At 46.0% G+C, this 27,740-nt stretch overlaps 1 protein-coding gene across 3 annotated transcripts in view; it reads left to right on the plus strand.

Moving 5' to 3' along the window:
* Nucleotides 1–27,740, plus strand: part of GPR68 (G protein-coupled receptor 68) — a 70,811-nt gene that overhangs the window by 21,014 nt on the left and 22,057 nt on the right. Inside the window, exon 1 of one of the 3 annotated variants that reach the window (XM_063948590.1) lies at nucleotides 5,626–5,966. The exons of the other annotated variants lie outside the window; for them this stretch is intronic. The gene's annotated coding sequence lies outside the window, so the exon portion shown is untranslated. Of the gene's footprint in view, nucleotides 1–5,625; nucleotides 5,967–27,740 lie in introns of those variants that run through there. 3 annotated transcript variants of the gene reach the window in all.

Here is a 27,740-nt window from a genome sequence, read left to right on the forward strand (position 1 = left end):
AATTCGAGACGTCCCCCTCACAAGTTCCTGAAGTCTGCTTTACCAACGTCTCCCTCCGACAGGGAGGCAGTATTGGGAACAATTCACAGGCTGTATTCCCAGCAGGTGATAATCAAAGTACCCCTTCTGCAACAAGGGAAGGGGTATTATTCCACACTATATTGTGGTACTGAAGCCAGACGGCTAGGTGAGATCTGAAATATTTGAACACTTACATACAAGCGTTCAAATCAAGATGGAGTCACTCAGAGCAGTGATAGCGAACCAGGAAGAAGGGGACGATATGGTGTCACTGGATATCAGGGACGCTTACCTACATGTCCAAATTTGCCCTTCTCACCAAGGGTACCTCAGGTTCGTGGTACAGAACTGTCACTATCAGTTCAGACGCTGCCGTTTGGATTGTCCACGGCACCCCGGGTCTTTACCAAGGTAATGGCCGAAATGATGATTCTTCTTAAAAGAAATATGGACGCTTTCCTGATAAGGGCAAGGTCCAGAGAACAGTTGGAGGTCGGAGTAGCACTATCTTAAGTAGTTCTACGACAGCACGAGTGGATTCTAAATATTCCAAAATCGCAGTTTTTTCCGACGACACGTCTACTGTTCCTAGGGATGATTCTGGACACAGTCCAGAAAAGGATGTTTTCTCCCGGAGAAGAAAGCCAGGGAGTTATCCGAGCTAGTCAGGAACCTCCTAAAACCAGGAAAAGTATCAGTGCATCATTGCACAAGGATCCTGTGAAAAATGGTGGTTTCTTACAAAGCGATCCCATTCGGTAGATTTCACGCAAGAACCTTTACGTGGGATCTGCTGGAAAAATGGTCCGGATCGCATCTTCAGATGCATCAGCGGATAACCCTGTCTCCAAGGACAAGGGTGTTTCTTCTGCGGTGGCTGCAGAGTGCTCATCTATGAAAGGGCCGCAGATTCGGCATTCAGGACTGGGTCCTGGTGACCACGGATGCCAGCCTGAGTGGCTGGGGAGCAGTCACACAAGGAAAAAATTTCCAGAGAGTGTGATCGAGTCTGGAGACTTCTCTCCACATAAATATACTGGAGCTAAGGGCAATTTACAATGCTCTAAGCTTAGCAAGACCTCTGCTTCAAGGTCAGCCGGTATTGATCCAGTGGGACAACATCACGGCAGTCGCCCACGTAAACAGACAGGGCGGCACAAGAAGCAGGAGGGAAATGGCAGAAACTGCAAGGATTCTTCGCTGGGCGAAAAATCATGTGATAACACTCTCAGCAGTGTTCATTCCGGGAGTGGAAAACTGGGAAGCAGACTTCCTCAGCAGGCATGACCTCCACCCGGGAGAGTGGGGACTTCATCGGGAAGTCTTCCACATGATTGTAAACCGTTGTGAAAAACCAAAGGTGGACATGATGGCGTCCCGCCTGAACAAAAAACTAGATATTGCGCCAGGTCAAGGGACCCTCAGGCAATAGCGGTGGACGCTCTGGTAACACTGTGGATGTACCAGTCAGAGTATGTGTTCCCTCCTATGCCTCTCATACAAAAAGTACTGAGAATCATAAGAGGGAGATGAGTAAGAATGATACTCGTGGTTCCGGATTGGCCAAGAAGGACTTGGTACCCGAAACTTCAAGAGATGTTCACGGAAGACCCGTGGCCTCTACCTTTAAGAAAGGACCTGCTCCAGCAGGGGCCTTGTCTGTTCCAAGACTTACCGCGGCCGCGTTTGACGGCATGGCGGTTGAACGCCGGATCCTGAAAGGGCATTCCAGATGAAGTCATCCCTACCCTGGTCGAAGACAGGAAGGATGTAACCGCAAAACATTTTCACCGCATTTGGCGAAGATATGTTGCGTGGTGTGAGGCCAAGAAGGCCCCTACAGAGGAATTCCAACTGGGTCGTTTCCTACATTTCCTGAAAACAGGACTGTCTATGGGCCTAAAATTAGGGTCCATTAAGGTTCAAATTTCGGCCCTGTCGAATTTCTTCCAGAAAGAACTGGCTTTAGTGCCTGACGTTCAGATGTTTGTAAAAGGGGTACTGCATATACAGCCTCCTTTTGTGCCCCAGTGGCACCTTGGGATCTCAATGTTGTTTTGAGTTTCCTAAAGTCACATTGGTTTGAACCACTCACCACTGTGGACTTAAAATATCTCACATGGAAGGTGACGATGCTATTAGCCCTGGCTTCAGCCAGGCGTGTGTCAGAATTGGCGGCTTTATCATATATAAAGCCCTTACTTAATTTTTCATTCTGACAGGGCAGAATTGAGGACTCGTCCTCAATTTCTCCTTAAGGTGTTTTCTGTTTTTCACATGAACCAACCTATTGTGGTACCTGCGGGTACTAGGGACTTGGAGGACTCCAAGTTACTTGACGTTGTCAGGGCCCTGAAAAATATGTTTCCAGGAAGGCTGGAGTCAGAAAATCTGACTCGCTGTTTAGCCTGTATGCACCCAACAAGATGGGTGCTCCTGCTTCTAAGCAGACGATTGCTCGCTGGATTTGTAATACAATTCAGTTTACACATTCTGTGGCAGGCCTGCCACAGCCAAAATCGGTAAAAGCCCATTCCAAAAGGAAGGGGGCTCATCTTGGGCGACTGCCCGAGGGGTCTCGGCTTTACAACTTTGCCGAGCAGTTACTTGGTCAGGGGCAAACACGTTTGCTAAATTCTACAAATTTGATACCCTGGCTGAGGAGGACATGGAGTTCTCTCATTCGGTGCTGCAGGGTCATCCGCACTCTCCCGCCCGTTTGGGAGCTTTGGTATAATCCCCATGGTCCTGACGGAGTCCCCAGCATCCACTAGGACGTCAGAGAAAATAAGATTTTACTTACCGATAAATCTATTTCTCGTAGTCCGTAGTGGATGCTGGGCGCCCATCCCAAGTGCGGATTGTCTGCAATACTTGTACATAGTTATTGTTACAAAAATCGGGTTATTCTTGTTGTGAGCCATCTTTTCAGAGGCTCCTTCGTTGTTATCATACTGTTAACTGGGTTCAGATCACAGGTTGTACGGTGTGATTGGTGTGGCTGGTATGAGTCTTACCCGGGATTCAATATCCTTCCTTATTATGCACGCTCGTCCGGGCACAGTATCCTAACTGAGGCTTGGAGGAGGGTCATAGGGGGAGGAGCCAGTGCACACCACCTGATCCTAAAGCTTTTATTATTGTGCCCTGTCTCCTGCGGAGCCGCTATATCCCCATGGTCCTGACGGAGTCCCCAGCATCCACTACGGACTACGAGAAATAGATTTATCGGTAAGTAAAATCTTATTTACAGTGCCCCAGTACACGTTATACTACATTACAGTGCCCCAGTACACGTTATACTACATTACAGTGCCCCAGTACATGTTATACCACATTACAGTGCCCCAGTACGTTATACTACATTACAGTGCCCCAGTACATATTATACGACATTACAGTGCCCCCGGTACATTGTATACCACATTACAGTGCCCCAGTATAGTGTATACCACATTACAGTGCCCCAGTACGTTATACTACATTACAGTGCCCCAGTACATGTTATACTACATTACAGTGCCCCAGTACGTTATACCACATTACAGTTCCCCAGTACGTTATACTACATTACAGTGCCCCAGTACATGTTATACCACATTACAGTGCCCCAGTACATTGTATACCACATTACAGTGCCCCAGTATAGTGTATACCACATTACAGTGCCCCAGTACGTTATACTACATTACAGTGCCCCAGTACATGTTATACTACATTACAGTGCCCCAGTACATGTTATACCACATTACAGTGCCCCAGTACATGTTATACCACATTACAGTGCCCCAGTACATGTTATACCACATTACAGTGCCCCAGTACGTTATACTACATTACAGTGCCCCAGTACGTTATACTACATTACAGTGCCCGGTACATTGTATACCACATTACAGTGCCCCAGTACACGTTATACCACATTACAGTGCCCCAGTACAGTGTATACCACATTACAGTGCCCCAGTACAGTGTATACCACATTACAGTGCCCCAGTACATGTTATACCACATTACAGTGCCCCAGTACATGTTATACCACATTACAGTGCCCCAGTACAGTGTATACCACATTACAGTGCCCCAGTACAGTGTATACCACATTACAGTGCCCCCGGTACATTGTATACCACATTACAGTGCCCCAGTACAGTGTATACCACATTACAGTGCCCCAGTACAGTGTTTACCACATTACAGTGCCCCAGTACATGTTATACTACATTACAGTGCCCCAGTGCATGTTATACCACATTACAGTGCCCCAGTACATGTTATACCACATTACAGTGCCCCAGTACATGTTATACCACATTACAGTGCCCCAGTACATGTTATACCACATTACAGTGCCCCAGTACATGTTATACCACATTACAGTGCCCCAGTACATGTTATACCACATTACAGTGCCCCAGTATGTTATACTACGTTACAGTGCCCGGTACATGTTATACCACATTACAGTGCCCCAGTACAGTGTATACCACATTACAGTGCCCAAGTGCATTTTATACTACATTACAGTGCCCCAGTACATGTTATACTACATTACAGTGCCCCAGTACATGTTATACTACATTACAGTGCCCCAGTACATGTTATACTACATTACAGTGCCCCAGTACATGTTATACTACATTACAGTGCCCCAGTACATGTTATACCACATTACAGTGCCCCTGCCCCAGTACATGTTATACCACATTACAGTGCCCCAGTACAAGTTATACCACATTAGTGCCCCAGTACGTTATACCACATTACAGTGCTCTAGTACATGTTATACTACATTACAGTGCCCCAGTACATGTTATACTACATTACAGTGCCCCAGTACATGTTATACTTCATTACAGTGCTCTAGTACATGTTATACTACATTACAGTGCTCTAGTACACGTTAGACTACATTACAGTGCCCCAGTACACGTTATACCACATTACAGTGCCCCAGTACAAGTTATACCACATTACAGTGCTCTAGTACAAGTTATACCACATTATACCACATTACAGTGCCCCAGTACAAGTTATACCACATTACAGTGCCCCAGTACACGTTATACATTTGATACCGTGGACCACGGGCTTCTGATTGAGCGACTGATACACTTCTGTGGTCTGGATGGCACAGTCCTAAACTGGTTCAAATCATTTCTCACAGGCAGGTCACAGAGAGTATCATCTGGATTATACTCATCACCACCAGTGCCATTGCCATGTGGTGTCCCACAAGGTTCTATACTATCCCCCATGCTTTTTGCAGTATACATGCTCCCATTGGGCGAAATAATCAGGCGCCATGGCCTGGTCTACCACTGCTATGCAGATGATACACAACTGTACTTGTCCTTTGCTCCGGGCACTGATAACCCAGTAGCAACCCTGAATGGCTGTCTAGCTGAACTACAGGAGTGGATGAGCGCCAGTTGGCTGCGACTGAACCCGGATAAAACAGAGGTCCTTATAATACGACCGCAACATCAAAGGACAAGACTGCAGCATAGCCAACCAACTGGACTTACACTCGGGGATTCAGAATTACAGACCAGTGATCATGTGCGGAATCTTGGCGTTGTCCTGGATGATGGCTTGACACTTAAACATCAGATATCAGCCACAATCAAATCCTCATTCTTTCACCTGAGGAACATAGCCAGAATCAAGCACTTAATTCCCTCAGATGATATGCCAAAAGTCATACATGCATTTGTATCATCTCGATTAGACTACTGTAATGCCCTCTACCTTGGTCTACCAGCAAAAGAATTGCAACGCTTACAGCTGGTGCAAAACACAGCTGCCAGGCTGTTAACCAACCAGCCCCGTTCCAGCCACATAACACCCATCCTCTACTCCCTTCACTGGCTGCCTGTAAGATGGCGAATCCTCTTCAAGATTGGCTTACTGAGTTTCAAAGCATTACACGACCAAGGCCCAAGGTACCTGAAACAGCTTCTGATCCCATACTGCCCCACTCGATTACTGCGATCTGTAGATGAAGGACTTTTAGCAGTACCTAGAATCTACCGTAATTCATCTGGGGGTCGAGCTTTTAGTCATGCGGCTCCGACTCTATGGAACTCACTTCCCCGCACAGTGCGAGAGGCCCCAACTATAGAATCCTTCAAAAGTAGACTCAAGACTTTCCTGTTTACTCAAGCATTTCCATAGTGTCTCTTTTAGTATCTTCATGCTTCTGTATTTTATGAAAAATGTACTTCATTATTTTTCTGTACTATATTATGCTGTGTATCTGTTAAGCGCCTTGAGTCCTATTGGAGAAAGAGCGCTATATAAATAAAATTATTATTATTATTATTATTATTATACCACATTAAAGTGATCTAGTACAAGTTATACCACATTACAGTGCCCCAGTACATGTTATACCACATTACAGTGCTCTAGTACATGTTATACTACATTACAGTGCTCTAGTGCATGTTATACTACATTACAGTGCTCTAGTACATGTTATACCACATTACAGTGCCCCAGTATAAGTTATACCACATTACAGTGCCCCAGTACATGTTATACTACATTACAGTGCTCTAGTACATGTTATACTACATTAAAGTGCTCTAGTACATGTTATACTACATTACAGTGCTCTAGTACATGTTATACCACATTACAGTGACAGTGCCCCGGTACATTGTATACCATGTTACAGTGCCCCACTACATTGTATACCACAATACAGTGCCCCGGTACTTTGTATACCACATTACAGTGTCCCGGTACATTGTATACCACATTACAGTGCTCTAGTACATGTTATACTACATTACAGTGCCCCAATACATGTTATACTACATTACAGTGCCCCAGTACATGTTATACTTCATTACAGTGCTCTAGTACATGTTATACTACATTACAGTGCTCTAGTACACGTTAGACTACATTACAGTGCCCCAGTACACGTTATACCACATTACAGTGCCCCAGTACAAGTTATACCACATTACAGTGCTCTAGTACAAGTTATACCACATTACAGTGCCCCAGTACAAGTTATACCACATTACAGTGCCCCAGTACACGTTATACCACATTAAAGTGATCTAGTACAAGTTATACCACATTGCAGTGCTCTAGTACAAGTTATACCACATTACAGTGCCCCAGTACATGTTATACCACATTACAGTGCTCTAGTACAAGTTATACCACATTACAGTGCCCCAGTACATGTTATACCACATTACAGTGCTCTAGTACATGTTATACTACATTACAGTGCTCTAGTGCATGTTATACTACATTACAGTGCTCTAGTACATGTTATACCACATTACAGTGACAGTGCCCCGGTACATTGTATACCATGTTACAGTGCCCCAATACATGTATACCACGTTACAGTGCCCCACTACATTGTATACCACAATACAGTGCCCCGGTACTTTGTATGCCACATTACAGTGTCCCGGTACATTGTATACCACATTACAGTGTCCCTGTACATTATATACCACATTACAGTGTCCCGGTACATTGTATACCACATTACAGTGCTCTAGTACATGTTATACTACATTACAGTGCCCCAATACATGTTATACTACATTACAGTGCCCCAGTACATGTTATACTTCATTACAGTGCTCTAGTGCACGTTAGACTACATTACAGTGCCCCAGTACACGTTATACCACATTACAGTGCCCCAGTACAAGTTATACCACATTACAGTGCCCCAGTACACGTTATACCACATTAAAGTGATCTAGTACAAGTTATACCACATTACAGTGCTCTAGTACAAGTTATACCACATTACAGTGCCCCAGTACATGTTATACCACATTACAGTGCTCTAGTACATGTTATACTACATTACAGTGCTCTAGTGCATGTTATACTACATTACAGTGCCCCAGTACACGTTATACCACATTAAAGTGATCTAGTACAAGTTATACCACATTACAGTGCTCTAGTACAAGTTATACCACATTACAGTGCCCCAGTACATGTTATACCACATTACAGTGCTCTAGTACATGTTATACTACATTACAGTGCTCTAGTACATGTTATACCACATTACAGTGCCCCAGTACAAGTTATACCACATTACAGTGCCCCAGTACATGTTATACTACATTACAGTGCTCTAGTGCATGTTATACTACATTACAGTGCTCTAGTACATGTTATACCACATTACAGTGACAGTGCCCCGGTACATTGTATACCATGTTACAGTGCCCCAATACATGTATACCACGTTACAGTGCCCCACTACATTGTATACCACAATACAGTGCCCCGGTACTTTGCATACCACATTACAGTGTCCCTGTACTTTGTATACCACATTACAGTGTCCCGGTACATTGTATACCACATTACAGTGTCCCTGTACATTATATACCACATTACAGTGTCCAGGGACATTGTATACCACATTACAGTGTCCCGGTACATTGTATACCACATTACAGTGCCCCAGTACATTGTATACCACATTACAGTGCCCTGGTACATTGTATACCATTTTAAAGTGCCCCGGTACATTGTTGTATACCACATTGCAGTGCCCCGGTACATTTTATACTACATTGCAGTGCCCCAGTACATTTTATACCACACTACAGTGCCCCAGTACATTTTATACCACACTACAGTGCCCCAGTACATTTTATACCACATTACAGTGCCCCATTACTTTTTATACCACATTACAGTGCCCCATTACTTTTTATACCACATTACAGTGCCCCAGTACATTTTATACCACATTACAGTGCCCCAGTACATGTTATACCACATTACAGTGCCCCAGTACATTTTATACCACATTACAGTGCCCCAGTACATGTTATACTACATTACAGTGCTCTAGTACATGTTATACTACACAAAAACCCAAAACAAACACCAAAAGAAGCATGTGCGGAAAAATGGGCGTGGTCACACCCCATAAGGGGTGTGGCCACACACCAAAAGGGGTGTGGCCACTGAAAATGACCCACAGTGCCAGTTACATTGCCCCACAGTGCAGGATACATGCCCCACAGTGCCAGATACATGCCCCACAGTGCCAGATACATTGCCCCTTAGTGCCAGTTACATTGCCCCACAGTGCCAGATACATGCCCCACAGTGCCAGTTACATTGCCCCACAGTGCCAGTTACATTGCCCCACAGTGCCAGATACATGCCCCACAGTGCCAGATACATTGCCCCACAGTGCCAGTTACATTGCCCCACAGTGCCAGTTACATTGCCCCACAGTGCCAGATATATGCCCCACAGTGCCAGATACATGCCCCACAGTGCCAGATACATGCCCCACAGTGCCAGTTACATTGCCCCACAGTGCCAGTTATATTGCCCCACAGTGCCAGATACATTGCCCCACAGTGCCAGATACATGCCCCACAGTGCCAGATACATGCCCCACAGTGCCAGATACATGCCCCACAGTGCCAGATACATTGCCCCACAGTGCCAGTTACATTGCCCCATAGTGCCAGATACATTGCCCCACAGTGCCAGATACATTGCCCCACAGTGCCAGTTACATTGCCCCACAGTGCCAGATACATTGCCCCACAGTGCCAGATACATTGCCCCACAGTGCCAGATACATTGCCCCACAGTGCCAGATACATTGCCCCACAGTGCCAGTTACATGCCCCACTGTGCCAGTTACATGCCCCACTCCGTGCCAGATACATGCCCCACTGTGATCCCCCCCCCCCCCCGGTCACTCACCGCTTGTTGATATGCAAGGGGAGGAGAGCGCAGCGCAGCGCCTCTCCTTCCCCTCACCGCTCCAGGTCTCCGGCTATGGGGCGCCAATTCGCTAGCCAATCAGAGCTCACGGACCGGCAGCCAATCAGGATCCGGTCCGCAAGCTCTGATTGGCTAACGCCGCCGGAGACCGGACACATGCAGCGGCGGTGAGGGGAGGGAGAGACGCTGCGCTCTCCTCCCCTCACATTTTGGCGTGACGGGGGCGAGTGGGGCATGATGCCCTGGCCGCCGGCGGCGCCCCCCTCTCCTGGGCCTGCCAAGGCTCCCAGGGCACGTGCCCCACTCGCCCTACCCTTATTACGCCTCTGACCACATTACAGTGCCCCAGTACATTATATACTACATTACAGTGCCCTGGTACATTGTATACCACATTACAGTGCCCTGGTACATTGTATACCACATTACAGTGCCCCAATACATTTCATACCACATTACAGTGCCCCGGTACATTATATACTACATTACAGTGCCCTGGTACATTGTATACCACATTACAGTGCCCTGGTACATTGTATACCACATTACAGTGCCCCAATACATTTCATACCACATTACAGTGCCCCGGTACATTATATACCACATTACAGTGCCCCAGTACACGTTATACCACATTACAGTGCCCCAGTACACGTTATACCACATTACAGTGCCCCAGTACATTATATACTACATTACAGTGCCCCGGTATATTGTATACCACATTACAGTGCCCCAGTACATTGTATACCACATTACAGTGCCCCAGTACATTGTATACCACATTACAGTGCCCCGGTACATTGTATACCACATTACAGTGCCCCAGTACATTGTATACCACATTACAGTGCCCCGGTACATTGTATACCACATTACAGTGCCCCAGTACATGTTATACTACATTACAGTGCCCCAGTACATGTTATACCACATTACAGTGCCCCTGCCCCAGTACATGTTATACCACATTACAGTGCCCCAGTACAAGTTATACCACATTAGTGCCCCAGTACGTTATACCACATTACAGTGCTCTAGTACATGTTATACTACATTACAGTGCCCCAGTACATGTTATACTACATTACAGTGCCCCAGTACATGTTATACTTCATTACAGTGCTCTAGTACACGTTAGACTACATTACAGTGCCCCAGTACACGTTATACCACATTACAGTGCCCCAGTACAAGTTATACCACATTACAGTGCTCTAGTACAAGTTATACCACATTACAGTGCCCCAGTACAAGTTATACCACATTACAGTGCCCCAGTACACGTTATACCACATTAAAGTGATCTAGTACAAGTTATACCACATTACAGTGCCCCAGTACATGTTATACCACATTACAGTGCTCTAGTACATGTTATACTACATTACAGTGCTCTAGTGCATGTTATACTACATTACAGTGCTCTAGTACATGTTATACCACATTACAGTGCCCCAGTATAAGTTATACCACATTACAGTGCCCCAGTACATGTTATACTACATTACAGTGCTCTAGTACATGTTATACTACATTAAAGTGCTCTAGTACATGTTATACTACATTACAGTGCTCTAGTACATGTTATACCACATTACAGTGACAGTGCCCCGGTACATTGTATACCATGTTACAGTGCCCCACTACATTGTATACCACAATACAGTGCCCCGGTACTTTGTATACCACATTACAGTGTCCCGGTACATTGTATACCACATTACAGTGCTCTAGTACATGTTATACTACATTACAGTGCCCCAATACATGTTATACTACATTACAGTGCCCCAGTACATGTTATACTTCATTACAGTGCTCTAGTACATGTTATACTACATTACAGTGCTCTAGTACACGTTAGACTACATTACAGTGCCCCAGTACACGTTATACCACATTACAGTGCCCCAGTACAAGTTATACCACATTACAGTGCTCTAGTACAAGTTATACCACATTACAGTGCCCCAGTACAAGTTATACCACATTACAGTGCCCCAGTACACGTTATACCACATTAAAGTGATCTAGTACAAGTTATACCACATTACAGTGCTCTAGTACAAGTTATACCACATTACAGTGCCCCAGTACATGTTATACCACATTACAGTGCTCTAGTACATGTTATACTACATTACAGTGCTCTAGTGCATGTTATACTACATTACAGTGCCCCAGTACATGTTATACCACATTACAGTGCTCTAGTACATGTTATACTACATTACAGTGCTCTAGTACATGTTATACCACATTACAGTGCCCCAGTACAAGTTATACCACATTACAGTGCCCCAGTACATGTTATACTACATTACAGTGCTCTAGTACATGTTATACTACATTACAGTGCCCCAGTACATGTTATACTTCATTACAGTGCTCTAGTACATGTTATACCACATTACAGTGACAGTGCCCCGGTACATTGTATACCATGTTACAGTGCCCCACTACATTGTATACCACAATACAGTGCCCCGGTACTTTGCATACCACATTACAGTGTCCCGGTACATTGTATACCACATTACAGTGTCCCTGTACATTATATACCACATTACAGTGTCCAGGGACATTGTATACCACATTACAGTGTCCCGGTACATTGTATACCACATTACAGTGCCCCAGTACATTGTATACCACATTACAGTGCCCTGGTACATTGTATACCATTTTAAAGTGCCCCGGTACATTGTTGTATACCACATTGCAGTGCCCCGGTACATTTTATACTACATTGCAGTGCCCCAGTACATTTTATACCACACTACAGTGCCCCAGTACATTTTATACCACACTACAGTGCCCCAGTACATTTTATACCACATTACAGTGCCCCATTACTTTTTATACCACATTACAGTGCCCCATTACTTTTTATACCACATTACAGTGCCCCAGTACATTTTATACCACATTACAGTGCCCCAGTACATGTTATACCACATTACAGTGCCCCAGTACATTTTATACCACATTACAGTGCCCCAGTACATGTTATACTACATTACAGTGCTCTAGTACATGTTATACTACACAAAAACCCAAAACAAACACCAAAAGAAGCATGTGCGGAAAAATGGGCGTGGTCACACCCCATAAGGGGTGTGGCCACACACCAAAAGGGGTGTGGCCACTGAAAATGACCCACAGTGCCAGTTACATTGCCCCACAGTGCCAGATACATGCCCCACAGTGCCAGATACATTGCCCCTTAGTGCCAGTTACATTGCCCCACAGTGCCAGATACATGCCCCACAGTGCCAGTTACATTGCCCCACAGTGCCAGTTACATTGCCCCACAGTGCCAGATACATGCCCCACAGTGCCAGATACATTGCCCCACAGTGCCAGTTACATTGCCCCACAGTGCCAGTTACATTGCCCCACAGTGCCAGATATATGCCCCACAGTGCCAGATACATGCCCCACAGTGCCAGATACATGCCCCACAGTGCCAGTTACATTGCCCCACAGTGCCAGTTATATTGCCCCACAGTGCCAGATACATTGCCCCACAGTGCCAGATACATGCCCCACAGTGCCAGATACATGCCCCACAGTGCCAGATACATGCCCCACAGTGCCAGATACATTGCCCCACAGTGCCAGTTACATTGCCCCATAGTGCCAGATACATTGCCCCACAGTGCCAGTTACATTGCCCCACAGTGCCAGATACATTGCCCCACAGTGCCAGATACATTGCCCCACAGTGCCAGATACATTGCCCCACAGTGCCAGATACATTGCCCCACAGTGCCAGATACATTGCCCCACAGTGCCAGTTACATGCCCCACTGTGCCAGTTACATGCCCCACTCCGTGCCAGATACATGCCCCACTGTGATCCCCCCCCCCCCCGGTCACTCACCGCTTGTTGATATGCAAGGGGAGGAGAGCGCAGCGCAGCGCCTCTCCTTCCCCTCACCGCTCCAGGTCTCCGGCTATGGGGCGCCAATTCGCTAGCCAATCAGAGCTCACGGACCGGCAGCCAATCAGGATCCGGTCCGCAAGCTCTGATTGGCTAACGCCGCCGGAGACCGGACACACGCAGCGGCGGTGAGGGGAGGGAGAGACGCTGCGCTCTCCTCCCCTCACATTTTGGCGTGACGGGGGCGAGTGGGGCATGATGCCCTGGCCGCCGGCGGCGCCCCCCTCTCCTGGGCCTGCCAAGGCTCCCAGGGCACGTGCCCCACTCGCCCTACCCTTATTACGCCTCTGACCACATTACAGTGCCCCAGTACATTATATACTACATTACAGTGCCCTGGTACATTGTATACCACATTACAGTGCCCTGGTACATTGTATACCACATTACAGTGCCCCAATACATTTCATACCACATTACAGTGCCCCGGTACATTATATACCACATTACAGTGCCCCGGTACATTATATACCACATTACAGTGCCCCAGTACACGTTATACCACATTACAGTGCCCCAGTACACGTTATACCACATTACAGTGCCCCAGTACATTATATACTACATTACAGTGCCCCAGTACATTATATACTACATTACAGTGCCCCGGTATATTGTATACCACATTACAGTGCCCCAGTACATTGTATACCACGTTACAGTGCCCCGGTACATTGTATACCACATTACAGTGCCCCGGTACATTGTATACCACATTACAGTGCCCCAGTACATGTTATACTACATTACAGTGCCCCAGTACATGTTATACCACATTACAGTGCCCCTGCCCCAGTACATGTTATACCACATTACAGTGCCCCAGTACAAGTTATACCACATTAGTGCCCCAGTACGTTATACCACATTACAGTGCTCTAGTACATGTTATACTACATTACAGTGCCCCAGTACATGTTATACTACATTACAGTGCCCCAGTACATGTTATACTTCATTACAGTGCCCCAGTACACGTTATACCACATTACAGTGCCCCAGTACAAGTTATACCACATTACAGTGCTCTAGTACAAGTTATACCACATTACAGTGCCCCAGTACAAGTTATACCACATTACAGTGCCCCAGTACACGTTATACCACATTAAAGTGATCTAGTACAAGTTATACCACATTACAGTGCCCCAGTACATGTTATACCACATTACAGTGCTCTAGTACATGTTATACTACATTACAGTGCTCTAGTGCATGTTATACTACATTACAGTGCTCTAGTACATGTTATACCACATTACAGTGCCCCAGTATAAGTTATACCACATTACAGTGCCCCAGTACATGTTATACTACATTACAGTGCTCTAGTACATGTTATACTACATTAAAGTGCTCTAGTACATGTTATACTACATTACAGTGCTCTAGTACATGTTATACCACATTTCAGTGACAGTGCCCCGGTACATTGTATACCATGTTACAGTGCCCCACTACATTGTATACCACAATACAGTGCCCCGGTACTTTGTATACCACATTACAGTGTCCCGGTACATTGTATACCACATTACAGTGCTCTAGTACATGTTATACTACATTACAGTGCCCCAATACATGTTATACTACATTACAGTGCCCCAGTACATGTTATACTTCATTACAGTGCTCTAGTACATGTTATACTACATTACAGTGCTCTAGTACACGTTAGACTACATTACAGTGCCCCAGTACACGTTATACCACATTACAGTGCCCCAGTACAAGTTATACCACATTACAGTGCTCTAGTACAAGTTATACCACATTACAGTGCCCCAGTACAAGTTATACCACATTACAGTGCCCCAGTACACGTTATACCACATTAAAGTGATCTAGTACAAGTTATACCACATTACAGTGCTCTAGTACAAGTTATACCACATTACAGTGCCCCAGTACATGTTATACCACATTACAGTGCTCTAGTACAAGTTATACCACATTACAGTGCTCTAGTGCATGTTATACTACATTACAGTGCTCTAGTGCATGTTATACTACATTACAGTGCTCTAGTACATGTTATACTACATTACAGTGCTCTAGTGCATGTTATACTACATTACAGTGCTCTAGTACATGTTATACCACATTACAGTGACAGTGCCCCGGTACATTGTATACCATGTTACAGTGCCCCAATACATGTATACCACGTTACAGTGCCCCACTACATTGTATACCACAATACAGTGCCCCGGTACTTTGTATACCACATTACAGTGTCCCGGTACATTGTATACCACATTACAGTGCTCTAGTACATGTTATACTACATTACAGTGCCCCAGTACATGTTATACTACATTACAGTGCCCCAGTACATGTTATACTACATTACAGTGCTCTAGTGCACGTTAGACTACATTACAGTGCCCCAGTACACGTTATACCACATTACAGTGCCCCAGTACAAGTTATACCACATTACAGTGCCCCAGTACACGTTATACCACATTAAAGTGATCTAGTACAAGTTATACCACATTACAGTGCTCTAGTACAAGTTATACCACATTACAGTGCCCCAGTACATGTTATACCACATTACAGTGCTCTAGTACATGTTATACTACATTACAGTGCTCTAGTACATGTTATACCACATTACAGTGCCCCAGTACAAGTTATACCACATTACAGTGCCCCAGTACATGTTATACTACATTACAGTGCTCTAGTACATGTTATACTACATTACAGTGCCCCAGTACATGTTATACTTCATTACAGTGCCCCAGTACATGTTATACCACATTACAGTGATCTAGTACATGTTATACTACATTACAGTGCTCTAGTACATGTTATACTACATTACAGTGCTCTAGTACATGTTATACTACATTACAGTGCTCTAGTACATGTTATACCACATTACAGTGACAGTGCCCCGGTACATTGTATACCATGTTACAGTGCCCCAATACATGTATACCACGTTACAGTGCCCCACTACATTGTATACCACAATACAGTGCCCCGGTACTTTGCATACCACATTACAGTGTCCCGGTACATTGTATACCACATTACAGTGCTCTAGTACATGTTATACTACATTACAGTGCCCCAGTACATTGTATACCACATTACAGTGTCCCTGTACATTATATACCACATTACAGTGTCCAGGGACATTGTATACCACATTACAGTGTCCCGGTACATTGTATACCACATTACAGTGCCCCAGTACATTGTATACCACATTACAGTGCCCTGGTACATTGTATACCATTTTAAAGTGCCCCGGTACATTGTTGTATACCACATTGCAGTGCCCCGGTACATTTTATACTACATTGCAGTGCCCCAGTACATTTTATACCACACTACAGTGCCCCAGTACATTTTATACCACACTACAGTGCCCCAGTACATTTTATACCACATTACAGTGCCCCATTACTTTTTATACCACATTACAGTGCCCCATTACTTTTTATACCACATTACAGTGCCCCAGTACATTTTATACCACATTACAGTGCCCCAGTACATGTTATACCACATTACAGTGCCCCAGTACATTTTATACCACATTACAGTGCCCCAGTACATGTTATACTACATTACAGTGCTCTAGTACATGTTATACTACACAAAAACCCAAAACAAACACCAAAAGAAGCATGTGCGGAAAAATGGGCGTGGTCACACCCCATAAGGGGTGTGGCCACACACCAAAAGGGGTGTGGCCACTGAAAATGACCCACAGTGCCAGTTACATTGCCCCACAGTGCAGGATACATGCCCCACAGTGCCAGATACATGCCCCACAGTGCCAGATACATTGCCCCTTAGTGCCAGTTACATTGCCCCACAGTGCCAGATACATGCCCCACAGTGCCAGTTACATTGCCCCACAGTGCCAGTTACATTGCCCCACAGTGCCAGATACATGCCCCACAGTGCCAGATACATTGCCCCACAGTGCCAGTTACATTGCCCCACAGTGCCAGTTACATTGCCCCACAGTGCCAGATATATGCCCCACAGTGCCAGATACATGCCCCACAGTGCCAGATACATGCCCCACAGTGCCAGTTACATTGCCCCACAGTGCCAGTTATATTGCCCCACAGTGCCAGATACATTGCCCCACAGTGCCAGATACATGCCCCACAGTGCCAGATACATGCCCCACAGTGCCAGATACATTGCCCCACAGTGCCAGTTACATTGCCCCATAGTGCCAGATACATTGCCCCACAGTGCCAGATACATTGCCCCACAGTGCCAGTTACATTGCCCCACAGTGCCAGATACATTGCCCCACAGTGCCAGATACATTGCCCCACAGTGCCAGATACATTGCCCCACAGTGCCAGATACATTGCCCCACAGTGCCAGTTACATGCCCCACTGTGCCAGTTACATGCCCCACTCCGTGCCAGATACATGCCCCACTGTGATCCCCCCCCCCCCCCGGTCACTCACCGCTTGTTGATATGCAAGGGGAGGAGAGCGCAGCGCAGCGCCTCTCCTTCCCCTCACCGCTCCAGGTCTCCGGCTATGGGGCGCCAATTCGCTAGCCAATCAGAGCTCACGGACCGGCAGCCAATCAGGATCCGGTCCGCAAGCTCTGATTGGCTAACGCCGCCGGAGACCGGACACACGCAGCGGCGGTGAGGGGAGGGAGAGACGCTGCGCTCTCCTCCCCTCACATTTTGGCGTGACGGGGGCGAGTGGGGCATGATGCCCTGGCCGCCGGCGGCGCCCCCCTCTCCTGGGCCTGCCAAGGCTCCCAGGGCACGTGCCCCACTCGCCCTACCCTTATTACGCCTCTGACCACATTACAGTGCCCCAGTACATTATATACTACATTACAGTGCCCTGGTACATTGTATACCACATTACAGTGCCCTGGTACATTGTATACCACATTACAGTGCCCCAATACATTTCATACCACATTACAGTGCCCCGGTACATTATATACCACATTACAGTGCCCCAATACATTTCATACCACATTACAGTGCCCCGGTACATTATATACCACATTACAGTGCCCCAGTACACGTTATACCACATTACAGTGCCCCAGTACACGTTATACCACATTACAGTGCCCCGGTACATTGTATACCACATTACAGTGCCCCAGTACATTATATACTACATTACAGTGCCCCGGTATATTGTATACCACATTACAGTGCCCCAGTACATTGTATACCACATTACAGTGCCCCAGTACATTATATACTACATTACAGTGCCCCGGTACATTGTATACCACATTACAGTGCCCCGGTACATTGTATACCACATTACAGTGCCCCAGTACATTGTATACCACATTACAGTGCCCCAGTACATTGTATACCACATTACAGTGCCCCGGTACATTGTATACCACATTAACGTGCCCCAGTACATTGTATACCACATTACAGTGCCCCAGTACATTGTATACCACATTACAGTGCCCCAGTACATTGTATACCACATTACAGTGCCCCAGTACATTGTATACCACATTACAGTGCCCCAGTACATTGTATACCACGTTACAGTGCCCCGGTACATTGTATACCACATTACAGTGCCCCAGTACATTATATACCACATTACAGTGCCCCGGTACATTGTATACCACATTACAGTGCCCCGGTACATTGTATACCACATTACAGTGCCCCGGTACATTGTATACCACATTACAGTGCCCCAGTACATTGTATACCACATTACAGTGCCCCGGTACATTGTATACCACATTACAGTGCCCCGGTACATTGTATACCACATTACAGTGCCCCAGTACATTGTATACCACATTACAGTGCCCCAGTACATTGTATACCACATTACAGTGCCCCGGTACATTGTATACCACATTACAGTGCCCCAGTACATTGTATACCACATTACAGTGCCCCGGTACATTGTATACCACATTACAGTGCCCCGGTACATTGTATACCACATTACAGTGCCCCGGTACATTGTATACCACATTACAGTGCCCCGGTACATTGTATACCACATTACAGTGCCCCAGTACATTGTATACCACATTACAGTGCCCCGGTACATTGTATACCACATTACAGTGCCCCAGTACATTGTATACCACATTACAGTGCCCCGGTACATTGTATACCACATTACAGTGCCCCAGTATACGTTATACCACATTACAGTGCCCCAGTACATAATATACTACATTACAGTGCCCCAGTACATAATATACTACATTACAGTGCCCCAGTACATTGTATACCACATTACAGTGCCCCAGTACATTGTATACCACATTAACGTGCCCCGGTACATTGTATACCACATTACAGTGCCCCGGTACATTGTATACCACATTACAGTGCCCCGGTACATTGTATACCACATTACAGTGCCCCAGTACATTGTATACCACATTACAGTGCCCCAGTACATTGTATACCACATTAACGTGCCCCCGGTACATTGTATACCACATTACAGTGCCCCAGTACACGTTATACCACATTACAGTGCCCCAGTACACGTTATACCACATTACAGTGCCCCGGTACATTGTATACCACATTACAGTGCCCCAGTACATTGTATACCACATTAACGTGCCCCGGTACATTGTATACCACATTACAGTGCCCCGGTACATTGTATACCACATTACAGTGCCCCGGTACATTGTATACCACATTAAATTGAGCAGGTCCAGGTGCCTAACTAGATATATTGCAAGCCCTAAGTCAAGTTTGTAAGATCTCCTCTATACCACCCAATGGTGAAAAATATATATAACACATGTAACTTTGACAGGGAATTTGGGCCCCTCTCAGCTCTTGGTCCCATATACACACACATGTATATGTCACATAACCATTATATACACACACTCAGCTGCAGCAAAGTTGTACCTGAATGCCTTCATTAGGCCCCTCCCACTATTGGCAAAGTGCCCTGGTTCATGGATCATTCGGGAGGGGGCGGACCACAAAAACATTTCTAGTTTTATAATATTACTGTACTCACTGTGTAGTACTGTACTTGTTGAATATTGCCTGATACACTGCCTGCCTGATAGTATATGGTGATATCCCTCTCATGTGTCTCCTGATAGTATATGGTGATATCCCTCTCATGTGTCTCCTGATAGTATATGGTGATATCCCTCTCATGTGTCTCCTGATAGTATATGGAGATATCCCTACCATGTGTCTCCTGATAGTATATGTTGATATCCCTCTCATGTGTCTCCTGATAGTATATGGTGATATTCCTCTCATGTGTCTCCTGATAGTATATGATGATATCCCTCTCATGTGTCTCCTGCCTGATAGTATATGGGGATATCCCTCTCATGTGTCTCCTGATAGTATATGGTGATATCCCTCTCATGTGTCTCCTGCCTGATAGTATATGGTGATATCCCTCTCATGTGTCTCCTGATAGTATATGGTGATATCCCTCTCATGTGTCTCCTGATAGTATATGGTGATATCCCTCTCATGTGTCTCCTGATAGTATATGGTGATATCCCTCTCAGGTGTCTCCTGATAGTATATGGTGATATCCCTCTCATGTGTCTCCTGATAGTATATGGTGATATCCCTCTCATGTGTCTCCTGATAGTATATGGTGATATCCTTCTCATGTGTCTCCTGATAGTATATGGTGATATCCCTCTCATGTGTCTCCTGATAGTATATGGTGATATCCTTCTCATGTGTCTCCTGATAGTATATGGTGATATCCCTCTCATGTGTCTCCTGATAGTATATGGTGATATCCCTCTCATGTGTCTCCTGATAGTATATGGTGATATCCCCCTCATGTGTCTCCTGCCTGATAGTATATGGGGATATCCCTCTCATGTGTCTCCTGATAGTATATGGTGATATCCCTCTCATGTGTCTCCTGCCTGATAGTATATGGTGATATCTCTCTCATGTGTCTCCTGATAGTATATGGTGATATCCCTCTCATGTGTCTCCTGATAGTATATGGTGATATCCCTCTCATGTGTCTCCTGATAGTATATGGTGATATCCCTCTCATGTGTCTCCTGATAGTATATGGTGATATCCCTCTCATGTGTCTCCTGATAGTATATGGTGATATCCCTCTCATGTGTCTCCTGATAGTATATGGTGATATCCCTCTCATGTGTCTCCTGATAGTATATGGATATATCCCTCTCATGTGTCTCCTGATAGTATATGGTGATATCCCTCTCATGTGTCTCCTGATAGTATATGGTGATATCCCTCTCATGTGTCTCCTGATAGTATATGGAGATATCCCTCTCATGTGTCTCCTGATAGTATATGGTGATATCCCTCTCATGTGTCTCCTGATAGTATATGGTGATATCCCTCTCATGTGTCTCCTGCCTGATAGTATATGGTGATATCCCTCTCATGTGTCTCCTGATAGTATATGGGGATATCCCTATCATGTGTCTCCTGCCTGATAGTATATGGTGATATCCCTCTCATGTGTCTCCTGATAGTATATGGTGATATCCCTCTCATGTGTCTCCTGCCTGATAGTATATGGTGATATCCCTCTCATGTGTCTCCTGATAGTATATGGTGATATCCCTCTCATGTGTCTCCTGCCTGATAGTATATGGTGATATCCCTCCCATGTGTCTCCTGATAGTATATGGTGATATCCCTCTCATGTGTCTCCTGCCTGATAGTATATGGTGATATCCCTCTCATGTGTCTCCTGATAGTATATGGTGATATCCCTCTCACGTGTCTCCTGCCTGATAGTATATGGTGATCTCCCTCTCATCTGTCTCCTGATAGTATATGGTGATATCCCTCTCATGTGTCTCCTGATAGTATATGGTGATATCCCTCTCATGTGTCTCCTGATAGTATATGGTGATATCCCTCTCATGTGTCTCCTGATAGTATATGGTGATATCCCTCTCATGTGTCTCCTGATAGTATATGGTGATATCCCTCTCATGTGTCTCCTGATAGTATATGGTGATATCCCTCTCATGTGTCTCCTGATAGTATATGGTGATATCCCTCTCATGTGTCTCCTGATAGTATATGGTGATATCCCTCTCATGTGTCTCCTGAGAGTATATGGTGATATCCCTCTCATGTGTCTCCTGATAGTATATGGTGATATCCCTCTCATGTGTCTCCTGATAGTATATGGTGATACCCCTCTCATGTGTCTCCTGCCTGATAGTATATGGTGATATCCCTCTCATGTGTCTCCTGATAGTATATGGTGATATCCCTCTCATGTGTCTCCTGATAGTATATGGTGATATCCCTCTCATGTGTCTCCTGATAGTATATGGTGATATCCCTCTCATGTGTCTCCTGCCTGATAGTATATGGTGATATTCCTCTCATGTGTCTCCTGATAGTATATGGTGATATCCCTCTCATGTGTCTCCTGATAGTATATGGTGATATCCCTCTCATGTGTCTCCTGATAGTATATGGTGATATCCCTCTCATGTGTCTCCTGCCTGATAGTATATGGTGATATCCCTCTCATGTGTCTCCTGCCTGATAGTATATGGTGATATCCCTCTCATGTGTCTCCTGATAGTATATGGTGATATCCCTCTCATGTGTCTCCTGATAGTATATGGTGATATCCCTCTCATGTGTCTCCTGATAGTATATGGTGATATCCCTCTCATGTGTCTCCTGATAGTATATGGTGATATCCCTCTCATGTGTCTCCTGATAGTATATGGTGATATACCTCTCATGTGTCTCCTGATAGTATATGGTGATATCCCTCTCATGTGTCTCCTGCCTGATAGTATATGGTGATATCCCTCTCGTGTGTCTCCTGATAGTATATGGTGATATACCTCTCATGTGTCTCCGGATAGTATATGGGGATATCCCTCTCGTGTGTCTCCTGATAGTATATGGTGATATCCCTCTTGTGTGTCTCCTGATAGTATATGGTGATATCCCTCTCATGTGTCTCCTGATAGTATATGGTGATATCCCTCTCATGTGTCTCCTGATAGTATATGGTGATATCCCTCTCATGTGTCTCCTGATAGTATATGGTGATATCCCTCTCATGTGTCTCCTGATAGTATATGGAGATATCCCTCTCATGTGTCTCCTGATAGTATATGGTGATATCCCTCTCATGTGTCTCCTGATAGTATATGGTGATATCCCTCTCATGTGTCTCCTGCCTGATAGTATATGGTGATATCCCTCTCATGTGTCTCCTGATAGCATATGGGGATATCCCTATCATGTGTCTCCTGCCTGATAGTATATGGTGATATCCCTCTCATGTGTCTCCTGATAGTATATGGTGATATCCCTCTCATGTGTCTCCTGCCTGATAGTATATGGTGATATCCCTCTCCTGTGTCTCCTGATAGTATATGGTGATATCCCTCTCATGTGTCTCCTGCCTGATAGTATATGGTGATATCCCTCCCATGTGTCTCCTGATAGTATATGGTGATATCCCTCTCATGTGTCTCCTGCCTGATAGTATATGGTGATATCCCTCTCATGTGTCTCCTGATAGTATATGGTGATATCCCTCTCACGTGTCTCCTGCCTGATAGTATATGGTGATCTCCCTCTCATGTGTCTCCTGATAGTATATGGTGATATCCCTCTCATGTGTCTCCTGATAGTATATGGTGATATCCCTCTCATGTGTCTCCTGATAGTATATGGTGATATCCCTCTCATGTGTCTCCTGATAGTATATGGTGATATCCCTCTCATGTGTCTCCTGATAGTATATGGTGATATCCCTCTCATGTGTCTCCTGAGAGTATATGGTGATATCCCTCTCATGTGTCTCCTGATAGTATATGGTGATATCCCTCTCATGTGTCTCCTGATAGTATATGGTGATACCCCTCTCATGTGTCTCCTGCCTGATAGTATATGGTGATATCCCTCTCATGTGTCTCCTGATAGTATATGGAGATATCCCTCTCATGTGTCTCCTGATAGTATATGGTGATATCCCTCTCATGTGTCTCCTGATAGTATATGGTGATATCCCTCTCATGTGTCTCCTGCCTGATAGTATATGGTGATATTCCTCTCATGTGTCTCCTGATAGTATATGGTGATATCCCTCTCATGTGTCTCCTGATAGTATATGGTGATATCCCTCTCATGTGTCTCCTGATAGTATATGGTGATATCCCTCTCATGTGTCTCCTGCCTGATAGTATATGGTGATATCCCTCTCATGTGTCTCCTGCCTGATAGTATATGGTGATATCCCTCTCATGTGTCTCCTGATAGTATATGGTGATATCCCTCTCATGTGTCTCCTGATAGTATATGGTGATATCCCTCTCATGTGTCTCCTGATAGTATATGGTGATATCCCTCTCATGTGTCTCCTGATAGTATATGGTGATATCCCTCTCATGTGTCTCCTGATAGTATATGGTGATATACCTCTCATGTGTCTCCTGATAGTATATGGTGATATCCCTCTCATGTGTCTCCTGCCTGATAGTATATGGTGATATCCCTCTCGTGTGTCTCCTGATAGTATATGGTGATATACCTCTCATGTGTCTCCGGATAGTATATGGGGATATCCCTCTCGTGTGTCTCCTGATAGTATATGGTGATATCCCTCTCGTGTGTCTCCTGATAGTATATGGTGATATCCCTCTCATGTGTCTCCTGATAGTATATGGTGATATCCCTCTCATGTGTCTCCTGATAGTATATGGTGATATCCCTCTCATGTGTCTCCTGCCTGATAGTATATGGTGATATCCCTCTCATGTGTCTCCTGATAGTATATGGTGATATACCTCTCATGTGTCTCCTGATAGTATATGGGGATATCCCTCTCATGTGTCTCCTGATAGTATATGGTGATACCCCTCTCATGTGTCTCCTGCCTGATAGTATATGGTGATATCCCTCTCATGTGTCTCCTGATAGTATATGGTGATATCCCTCTCATGTGTCTCCTGATAGTATATGGTGATATCCCTCTCATGTGTCTCCTGATAGTATATGGTGATATCCCTCTCATGTGTCTCCTGATAGTATATGGTGATATCCCTCTCATGTGTCTCCTGATAGTATATGGTGATATCCCTCTCATGTGGGGTTAAATGGTCGGCCCGTGTCCCCGCAGTATGAGGATATTGTTACTTGTTGAGTGTCGGGTCCATACATTGATTGTGCATACATTAGTGGGCTGCAGAAATCAGTCATTAGCAGACACTCAGGGGGCGTTCTGCAGATGCGCTGACACTTCCAGAGAGATCTTCTGCATAATCCACCATCATTAATCACCAAGATCCTCATCAATACAGAGACACAGCCTAAGCTCTATCATCTGCTCTGACTGTGACTAATGATAATTGTAACCTGCGAGATCCAGCAGAGCTCCCGAGACATACAGTACAGAGCTCCCGGGACATACGGTACAGATCTCCCGGGACATACGGTACAGATCTCCCGGGACATACGGTACAGAGCTCCCGGGACATACGGTACAGAGCTCCCGGGACATACGGTACAGAGCCCCCGGGACATACGGTACAGAGCGCCCGGGACATACGGTACAGAGCCATCAGAGCTCCCGGTACATAGGGTACAGAGCCCCCCGGGACATAGGGATCAGAGCTCCCAGTACATAGGGTACAGAGCCTCCGGGACATAGTGATCAGAGCTCCCGGTACATAGGGTACAGAGCCTCCGGGACACAGGGATCAGAGCTCCCGGGACATAGGGTACAGAGTCCCCGGGACACAGGGATCAGAGCTCCTGGTACAGAGCTCCCGGTACATAGGGTACAGAGCCTCCGGGACATAGGGATCAGAGCTCCCGGTACATAGGGTACAGAGCCCCCGGGACACAGGGATCAGAGCTCCCGGTACATAGGGTACAGAGCCCCCGGGACATAGGGATCAGAGCTCCCGGTACATAGGGTACAGAGCCCCCGGGACACAGGGATCAGAGCTCCCGGTACATAGGGTAGAGCCCCCGGGACATAGGGATCAGAGCTCCCGGTACATAGGGTACAGAGCCCCCGGGACACAGGGATCAGAGCTCCCGGTACATAGGGTACAGAGCCCCCGGTACATAGGGATCAGAGCTCCCGGTACATAGGGTACAGAGCCCCCGGTACATAGGGATCAGAGCTCCCGGTACATAGGGTACAGAGCCCCGGGGACACAGGGATCAGAGCCCCCGGGACACAGGGATCAGAGCCCCCGGTACATAGGGTACAGAGCTCCCGGTACATAGGGTACAGAGCTCCCGGTACATAGGGTACAGAGCTCCCGGTACATAGGGTACAGAGCTCCCGGTACATAGGGATCAGAGCTCCCGGTACATAGGGTTCAGAGCTCCCGGTACATAGGGTACAGAGCTCCCGGTACATAGGGTACAGAGCCCCCGGGACACAGGGATCAGAGCCCCCGGTACATAGGGTACAGAGCTCCCGGTACATAGGGTACAGAGCCCCCGGTACATAGGGATCAGAGCTCCCGGTACATAGGGTACAGAGCCTCCGGGACACAGGGATCAGAGCCCCCGGTACATAGGGTACAGAGCTCCCGGTACATAGGGTACAGAGCCCCCGGTACATAGGGATCAGAGCTCCCGGTACATAGGGATCAGAGCACCCGGTACATAGGGTACAGAGCCCCCGGTACATAGGGATCAGAGCTCCCGGTACATAGGGTACAGAGCTCCCGGTACATAGGGTACAGAGCCCCCGGGACATAGGGATCAGAGCTCCCGGTACATAGGGTACAGAGCTCCCGGTACATAGGGTACAGAGCTCCCGGGACATAGGGTACAGAGCTCCCGGTACATAGGGTACAGAGCCCCCGGTACATAGGGATCAGAGCTCCCGGTACATAGGGTACAGAGCTCCCGGTACATAGGGTACAGAGCCCCCGGGACATAGGGATCAGAGCTCCCGGGACACAGGGATCAGAGCTCTCCTACCTGTTGATTATGGACCCTATTCAGTTTGGATCGCAGATTGTGTTATTCAGAGGGATATGAGACGG

Source organism: Pseudophryne corroboree, chromosome 12 (assembly GCF_028390025.1).
Source record: "Pseudophryne corroboree isolate aPseCor3 chromosome 12, aPseCor3.hap2, whole genome shotgun sequence".
Lineage (NCBI taxonomy): Eukaryota > Metazoa > Chordata > Amphibia > Anura > Myobatrachidae > Pseudophryne > Pseudophryne corroboree.